The following is a 9,501-nucleotide window of genomic DNA, read 5'->3' as shown; positions in this document are numbered from 1 at the left end:
GAGTGCTGTCAGGGCTTTTAGTCACCCGGTCGTAAAAGCAGCAGCTCTGGATCCCCGTCGGAGGGGGCCGCGCTTGCCCTGGGTGCGTGACACCCAGGAGGAGACAGTACCCGCCGCCGCGTGCTCCCAGAAAAGGCCTGGGTTCTGCACAACGTCCCATGAGGAGAGGCTGGGGCTGTTTGTGCTCCACAGGGATGGGGTTAGTACATCCCGTCCTGGTACTTGGAGGATTTGGCGCTCCCAAGGACACCCTCGGTAGGAACGCAGGCCTCTCGCTCCCGCTGTGGGAACGGTGTGTGGCCTGGGGGAGTGGGGACAACCGCCGTGAACCGGAGGCCCAAGATCTCTCCCGGCCTGTATCCTGTTAATGAAAGAGATTGCTCTCTGTTGGCGAGGCACCTCTGGCTGCCAATTTGTAAGTCGTGGCAGGGACCGATGCCGGGGGCGTGAAGGCAACCGCGCTCGTGAAAACATAAAACTGGATTTCATTTCAGAGCGCAGCTGAGCAACCCCGCTCCTCAACACTCCGCCATCTGCACGGCCCGCTGTGGCTGGGACTGGGCAGTGCTGCTCATCCCAAAGGCCACCAGCTCACACCTGTGTCCCTGCTGCTTTGCCAGGAGCTTCTGCGCTGCGAGCCATGTTTTGGGGGCTGATGTCCTGGACTGCGAGAAGTGCGTCCCCGACCCGCAGCTGGCCAGGAGGATTGTGTCCCAGGTGGAATTCCCCCTCTCTGACGAGAACCTGGCCAAGGATGCTTTCCTCCTGAAACACATCCCGAAGAACAAGATGGGCTTCGTCAGCATCAAACTGCTGCCATCCTTCAAGAAGGTAGGCAGTGCGTTGCGTTGGCCAGCCGGGGTGGGAAGTGGCCTTCACGTGGAGGATGCCTGGGTGTTGTGAGAGACTGCAAGAGGTACCGTCTCAAACGTTGTGGTGGGGCAAGTTCTGCTTGAAGACAAAGCCTGCACAGCAAGGAACCAAGGGGAAAAGCCCATCAGCTCAGACCTCAGCAACAGGAGGGGGAGGGCGTGCTGGAGGCTGCCCAGCTCCCTGTTCTGATCAGCTGTTCTGATACAAAGATAAACAATGGCCATGTCTGCAGGCAAGGAGAAGTTACTCCCCAAATGACCCCCAAGCCCAAAGGCTCACAAGGTGCTCATTAACCTGAGGAGTTTGGGTGCCCGCCCGAAGGAGGGGCAAGGATGATAAAAGGACACAAACTGAAGCCCCGGGCGTGCGAGAACACCGGGACTGGACCCCTAGGCTGACTGGACACCTTGGCTGACTGAACCAACGCTGGAGCAGGACTGGTGAAATCTTTCTCTTTTCCTTTCTCTCTCTCTGTCTTCTTCTCTCTTGCCTTTTCCACAATCCCTAGACCTCATCCGTTTCAAGATATAAACGGTTGACCAAGTCTGAGACTAAGAGTGGATCCAGCCGCCCCTGGGCCCTTCTCTGAGGAGGAGTCTAGAAAGCCAGGGGGTCTGCTCGGAACCTCGTGACTCAGCGGGAGGGATCTCCTTAGGATACCGAAAAGCCGGTCGAAGAAACTCTCTGAGACTCGTTTTGGAGTTTTAGAAAGCAGGCATTCTTTATTGCAGCGCTGGATGCACAGGGGATAGTTCCACCTCGCGTGCATGCCACAGCTTCAGCACTAACAGGTTAGTTAGAATAACGAATTGCATATGAATCAGATTAGTATACACGTACGTAAAAATGATTGTAACTGATTATCTTAGTACTGCCTACACCTGCTCACGCACAAGGAAGGATCCATTTGAGTCGAAGGGCTGCTTTTGCGACCACCGACCCATTTGAAGTTCTTGCTGGCTGTCCTTGAAGTCTTGATTCTTGTCCTTTGCTCTTGAAGCTTAACGCAGCTTCAATCACATGTGGCCACTTTCAACGCTGTTCTCATCGAGCGTACAGGAACATCTAGTCCTAGGAGCAAAGAACTGCAAAACTTCTGAGTAACTACCTCTACTAGTTAATGGCTTGGCTATACTTTTGTCTTCAATCATAGCCTTAGGATAAGAAATCTAACAATTCTTTACCAAAGCTCACTTTTACAGTCACCTAGCAGCCAACCAGTTTCCACGGCTGGTCCAAAACACTAAAACCATCAAAATATTTAGACGTGCCGTACAGAATGTATGGGAATATGCTATCACTGCTTCCCTGAATTGATGTCTGTGGTTACAGCGTTTAGAGAAGTAGTCTTATGCCAATTCCTGTGATGAGAAACCCTGCCCCCTGCTTCCACGCCTCCCCAGTTCCGTTCGCTTCTGTCCTAACTCCAATCTTTAACCGGTCGTTTGGTGTCGTTTCACCCGAATTTAGCGCGAGGGAATTTCGCCTTAAAGACGACTCCCTGGTCTGTCCAGTCTGGGTGGTGAGCGGTGTCTGGGTGTGCTCTGGCTGTCTGCGGTGAGGTGGACGGGGAGGTCCAGGCTCTGCTCAGGCTGTCTGTGTCCCTGCAAAGCAAAGCACTCGCTGGTGGTGCAGAGCTGGGCCCTGCTCTCTGCCTTCCGTGGGCTGCGGCAGTCCTCCAACCAGGGAGGGTGAACAGCTGGGGAAGCGGTGAACAGTTGGTTGCCTCAAAGCCAGCCCAGGGCTGGCTTCAGCTCTTCTGGCCACGGTTTCCCCAGGCTGCTTTGGGAGAGGAGAGCTCTTCCTCCGGCGCTGAGGCTCCTTGATGTTTGGGTTTGGGGCTTTTCCTTTTCTGTTCTCTCCTTTTTCCTCCTCCTCTCGAGCAGAAGAAGGGCTCTCGGTGGTCCCCGAGAGCTGCGGGCGGTGGTGTTGCAGCGGCTCCAGGGGCCAGTTTTGGGGCAAGGCCAGTGCTTGGGGCAAGTCGGCGTGCGGGGCGAGACGCTGAGCAGCAGCGGCACCGGGAGCTGCGCCGTGCTGACGCCGACGGGACTGCGCCTGCCCGGGGTCCGGAGCGGCTCCCGCTGCCCCAGCGGCACCCCTGGGACTGCCCGAAGGAAGGGGCTCAGCCCCCCCAACCCCCCGGTGCTGGGGGACCTCACCCTGCAGGTGAGGCTGCTTCTCGAAGGTGCCGTGGGTTGCCTTGCTCCTGGGTTGTGGAGCTGGGATGGGAAATGGGCAATAAGGAGAGGTGAGCTTTCCAGGCACTTGCTGGCTGGTGCTGAGATTTGAGAGATTCATTTTTTCCCCCCTTCCCGGTCTTGCGGCTGCCCAAGGTGCAGCCAGAGAAGGGGAGGAGGGCCCCTGGCTGGCCCGCAGCTCCCTCCCTCGCCATTCTTGGGGTGATTGGGGGTTATTTTGCTGTGTCGGTGAGGCAGAGCTGGGCTGCGGGGCTGAGCGCGGTGGGACCCGAGGAAGGGCGTGATCGTCTTGAGGCTTTGAAGGGCTTTGCAGCGAGCCCTGTCCCCGCCGGTCGGGTTCAAGACGAATGCCTTGCAGGTCTTGCTGTCGTGTGTGCCCATGTGTTCCCCCGGCCCCCAAGGTCTGTCATTGTCGCAGGGGCTCTGTGCTGCTTTCTGCGTGGGGCCGTGTCCGTGAGTCCTGCAGGGACCTGTCTGTCCTGGCTTCCCCACCAAAGGGCTGCTTCCCCTGGGGAAGGGGACAGGGGAGTTGTTCCCTTTCCCGTCCCCCCGCCACCATCGCCTGCCGCGCTGGTGGTGACTCAGGCCTGGGGGTGGCTGGGTTCCCCTCGGGGCTTGCTGGCTCGGATCTGGGGCTCGGCGGGTCTTTTGCACCTCTTGGGGGCTGTTTCCCGGTGCCCCCCGCGCTCCCTCCCCGTCCCACACAGGCACGGAGCGGTTCTGGAGAAAGAGCTTTTAATGGGAAAGACAAAAGAAAAGGTCCCACCAAAGCTGCTCTAAACCCACCCTACCCCCCACCCGCCTCCCACCCACCCCCTCAACCCCCCCCAACCAATCCACCCCCCTCCCCTCCCACCCCCCACTCCCCCCATCTCCATCTCACCCCTGTCAGATCCCCCCCTCGCACCCCCCCACTCCCCCCATCTCCATCTCACCCCTGTCTGATCCCCCCCTCCCACGCCCCACTCCCCCCATCTCCATCTCACCCCCGTCTGATCCCCCCTCACACCCCCATGTCGTCTGCCAGAGCCCTGCGCTTGCTGGGTGGCATTGGCAAGGAGCTCTGCGCCTGCCTCTTCCTCGGCTGCTCTGCCGTGGCAGACGGGGATGGTGGCAGGTCCATCCCCGCATCCTTCCGCGGCTCCTGGGGCTCCATCCCGACGATGTTAAATATGTCGAGGCTCAGCGTGGTGTCGCTGAGCTCGGGGATGCAGGAGTCGAGGGTGAGCAGCTCGTCCGGCAGCGACAAGGGGCTGAAGTCCCAGTCGGGGGTGGCTGCGCCGGTGCCCTCGGTGTCCCCAGGCACGGGGCTGCTGCTGGGACCATCCTGGCTGGCCCCCACCGTGTCCAGGGAGCACCCAAGGAGCCTGAGGGCCTCTTCAAGAAGCTCCTGGTCAGGCACTGCAAGGAGCTCTGCGATGTCCCCCAGGGCTTGTGTGTGAGGGGCAGCGCAGGGGCTGGGGGGGACGTCGCTGCCCGAGGGGACGTCGCTGCCCAGTGAGATGTCGCTGCCCAGGGGTGCCCCCGCAGGGGTGGCCGTGCCGGAGGTGTCGATCTCTACCAGCTGCCCGTCGATGTACTGGTAGCCGGGGATGGATATCGGCATCACTGGGCAGGCTGGAGCCACCCCTGTCCCCTCTCCGCTGGTGCCCCCAGGGTGGCCAGGCACGGGGCTGCTGCTAGGACAGCCCTGGCTGGCCCCCACCGCATCCGTGGAGCACTCAAATAATGTGAGGGCCTCTTCAAGAAGCATGTCCTCGGACGCGGCAAGATCACCTGCAGTGTCCCCCAGGGCTTGACTCTGGTGGGCAGTGGATGGGCTGGGGGGGACATCGCTGCCTGGGGGGATGTCACTGCCCGGGGGTGCCCCTGCAGGGGTGGCCATGCCGGAGGTGTTGATCTCTGCCGACTGCCCCTCGATGTGCTGGTAGCTGGGGCTGCATGTCGGCAGCACTGGGCAGGCTGGGGCCACCAGTCTTGCCTGACGTTGGTAGGGGGCGAGGTACTGTGGCTGGCCCTGGGGGGTCCCCGGGGCTGCCCAGGCCAGGGGGGCCCCGCAGCCCCAGGGCCCCCAGAGGGCAGCCCCTGGCAGAGAAGCAGCGCCTTGGCCGAGCGTGGCGCTGGCCGGTGGAGGCAGGTTGGTGGCTGTCCACTGGATGTGGTAGAGCCGGGGGTCGAAGGGGCAGCCCCACGGAGCCATCTGCAGACCTGTGTGGGTGAGAGGGAGCCGTGCTGGGCCGGGGGGACTCTCTGGGGGCACCCACCAAGCCATCCCCCATGGCCGACATGCCCCAGCTCTGCGCCAGGCGCGTGGGGAGCTGCTGTGCCGGTGGGACGCGGTTGCACGTTGGGGAGGGGACTCCCTTCTAGGAGGTGAAATGGGAGAGGTGGCCCCAGATATTTGGGAAGTTCTCCGCAGATTGGCTTGAGTGGGCACGCGTCACCCAGGCGAGGGCAAGGGTGCTCCCGTGGGCTTGCTGAACGCCCGTGCGAAAACCGCCGGGGGGACGGGTGTGACAGGGATGCCAAAGGTGCCAGAACAGACTGGGGTGCCATAGCTGCTGGTGGTGCCTGGGGGGCCTGGAGTGGCCCCCATGGCAGGGGTGCCCAGGCTGCAGGGAAGGGCTGCTCCTGCCCGGGCAGATGGTACAGGTTGGCTGGGCCTAAGAGAGAGAGAGAGGAGCCGTGGCCGGCGGTGAGCTCTGCTCTTGCCCCCACGAGCGTCCCTGGGCTGCGGGGCTTGGGACGGGTCCCTACCTCCAGGGTAGAAGGTTTCGGGGAGCACAAAAGTCTGAAAACGCTGGGACGCCGGGGGGCCCCAGGGCCCACGCGGCGGGAGCTGCCGTGGTGGCTGCGCCATGGTCCCTTCTGGCTGTTGGCTGCTAAGGACTCTTTGGCGTCTCCCAGGACGGAATGCGGGGGCTCGCTGTGTTCCGCACCCCCCCCGCCCTCCCCCCAAGAGCCTCCCCAGCTCCTCCTGGGGAGGGAAAGGGTTAAGGGAGGCTGGGGGGCCCCTGGGGCCTAGAGGCGGCTCTCAGGGGCTGTGGGTGCCAATACTCTTGGCTTTCAACAGTATTTTTCCGGTGGGGGAAAAAGAACAAGTTGATTCGGCCGAGCCGAGAGGGGACCAAGCCGAGGCCACAGCCTCCTTGTGGCAGGTGGCCAACGCATTTGTGACTATTGGCCGTGCTTCTGTTCGCTGCCTTGGCTGGAGTGACGCAGAAATAGGAGAAAGGGCTTTGAGGGCGCGAAGGAGGGTCCCGCGGTGTCACTCGGTGGCGTGCTTTCCCCCAGCTCAAGGAGTGCTGTCAGGGCTTTTAGTCACCCGGTCGTAAAAGCAGCAGCTCTGGATCCCCGTCGGAGGGGGCCGCGCTTGCCCTGGGTGCGTGACACCCAGGAGGAGACAGTACCCGCCGCCGCGTGCTCCCAGAAAAGGCCTGGGTTCTGCACAACGTCCCATGAGGAGAGGCTGGGGCTGTTTGTGCTCCACAGGGATGGGGTTAGTACATCCCGTCCTGGTACTTGGAGGATTTGGCGCTCCCAAGGACACCCTCGGTAGGAACGCAGGCCTCTCGCTCCCGCTGTGGGAACGGTGTGTGGCCTGGGGGAGTGGGGACAACCGCTGTGAACCGGAGGCCCAAGATCTCTCCCGGCCTGTATCCTGTTAATGAAAGAGATTGCTCTCTGTTGGCGAGGCACCTCTGGCTGCCAATTTGTAAGTCGTGGCAGGGACCGATGCCGGGGGCGTGAAGGCAACCGCGCTCGTGAAAACATAAAACTGGATTTCATTTCAGAGCGCAGCTGAGCAACCCCGCTCCTCAACACTCCGCCATCTGCACGGCCTGCTGTGGCTGGGACTGGGCAGTGCTGCTCATCCCAAAGGCCACCAGCTCACACCTGTGTCCCTGCTGCTTTGCCAGGAGCTTCTGCGCTGCGAGCCATGTTTTGGGGGCTGATGTCCTGGACTGCGAGAAGTGCGTCCCCGACCCGCAGCTGGCCAGGAGGATTGTGTCCCAGGTGGAATTCCCCCTCTCTGACGAGAACCTGGCCAAGGATGCTTTCCTCCTGAAACACATCCCGAAGAACAAGATGGGCTTCGTCAGCATCAAACTGCTGCCGTCCTTCAAGAAGGTAGGCAGTGCGTTGCGTTGGCCAGCCGGGGTGGGAAGTGGCCTTCACGTGGAGGATGCCTGGGTGTTGTGAGAGACTGCAAGAGGTACCGTCTCAAACGTTGTGGTGGGGCAAGTTCTGCTTGAAGACAAAGCCTGCACAGCAAGGAACCAAGGGGAAAAGCCCATCAGCTCAGACCTCAGCAACAGGAGGGGGAGGGCGTGCTGGAGGCTGCCCAGCTCCCTGTTCTGATCAGCTGTTCTGATACAAAGATAAACAATGGCCATGTCTGCAGGCAAGGAGAAGTTACTCCCCAAATGACCCCCAAGCCCAAAGGCTCACAAGGTGCTCATTAACCTGAGGAGTTTGGGTGCCCGCCCGAAGGAGGGGCAAGGATGATAAAAGGACACAAACTGAAGCCCCGGGCGTGCGAGAACACCGGGACTGGACCCCTAGGCTGACTGGACACCTTGGCTGACTGAACCAACGCTGGAGCAGGACTGGTGAAATCTTTCTCTTTTCCTTTCTCTCTCTCTGTCTTCTTCTCTCTTGCCTTTTCCACAATCCCTAGACCTCATCCGTTTCAAGATATAAACGGTTGACCAAGTCTGAGACTAAGAGTGGATCCAGCCGCCCCTGGGCCCTTCTCTGAGGAGGAGTCTAGAAAGCCAGGGGGTCTGCTCGGAACCTCGTGACTCAGCGGGAGGGATCTCCTTAGGATACCGAAAAGCCGGTCGAAGAAACTCTCTGAGACTCGTTTTGGAGTTTTAGAAAGCAGGCATTCTTTATTGCAGCGCTGGATGCACGGGGGATAGTTCCACCTCGCGTGCATGCCACAGCTTCAGCACTAACAGGTTAGTTAGAATAACGAATTGCATATGAATCAGATTAGTATACACGTACGTAAAAATGATTGTAACTGATTATCTTAGTACTGCCTACACCTGCTCACGCACAAGGAAGGATCCATTTGAGTCGAAGGGCTGCTTTTGCGACCACCGACCCATTTGAAGTTCTTGCTGGCTGTCCTTGAAGTCTTGATTCTTGTCCTTTGCTCTTGAAGCTTAACGCAGCTTCAATCACATGTGGCCACTTTCAACGCTGTTCTCATCGAGCGTACAGGAACATCTAGTCCTAGGAGCAAAGAACTGCAAAACTTCTGAGTAACTACCTCTACTAGTTAATGGCTTGGCTATACTTTTGTCTTCAATCATAGCCTTAGGATAAGAAATCTAACAATTCTTTACCAAAGCTCACTTTTACAGTCACCTAGCAGCCAACCAGTTTCCACGGCTGGTCCAAAACACTAAAACCATCAAAATATTTAGACGTGCCGTACAGAATGTATGGGAATATGCTATCACTGCTTCCCTGAATTGATGTCTGTGGTTACAGCGTTTAGAGAAGTAGTCTTATGCCAATTCCTGTGGTGAGAAACCCTGCCCCCTGCTTCCACGCCTCCCCAGTTCCGTTCGCTTCTGTCCTAACTCCAATCTTTAACCGGTCGTTTGGTGTCGTTTCACCCGAATTTAGCGCGAGGGAATTTCGCCTTAAAGACGACTCCCTGGTCTGTCCAGTCTGGGTGGTGAGCGGTGTCTGGGTGTGCTCTGGCTGTCTGCGGTGAGGTGGACGGGGAGGTCCAGGCTCTGCTCAGGCTGTCTGTGTCCCTGCAAAGCAAAGCACTCGCTGGTGGTGCAGAGCTGGGCCCTGCTCTCTGCCTTCCGTGGGCTGCGGCAGTCCTCCAACCAGGGAGGGTGAACAGCTGGGGAAGCGGTGAACAGTTGGTTGCCTCAAAGCCAGCCCAGGGCTGGCTTCAGCTCTTCTGGCCACGGTTTCCCCAGGCTGCTTTGGGAGAGGAGAGCTCTTCCTCCGGCGCTGAGGCTCCTTGATGTTTGGGTTTGGGGCTTTTCCTTTTCTGTTCTCTCCTTTTTCCTCCTCCTCTCGAGCAGAAGAAGGGCTCTCGGTGGTCCCCGAGAGCTGCGGGCGGTGGTGTTGCAGCGGCTCCAGGGGCCAGTTTTGGGGCAAGGCCAGTGCTTGGGGCGAGTCGGCGTGCGGGGCGAGACGCTGAGCAGCAGCGGCACCGGGAGCTGCGCCGTGCTGACGCCGACGGGACTGCGCCTGCCCGGGGTCCGGAGCGGCTCCCGCTGCCCCAGCGGCACCCCTGGGACTGCCCGAAGGAAGGGGCTCAGCCCCCCCAACCCCCCGGTGCTGGGGGACCTCACCCTGCAGGTGAGGCTGCTTCTCGAAGGTGCCGTGGGTTGCCTTGCTCCTGGGTTGTGGAGCTGGGATGGGAAATGGGCAATAAGGAGAGGTGAGCTTT

The sequence above is a fragment of the Accipiter gentilis genome, unplaced genomic scaffold (assembly GCF_929443795.1).
Source record: "Accipiter gentilis unplaced genomic scaffold, bAccGen1.1, whole genome shotgun sequence".
NCBI lineage: Eukaryota > Metazoa > Chordata > Aves > Accipitriformes > Accipitridae > Astur > Astur gentilis.
Note: the sequence above shows the minus strand (reverse complement) of the source record.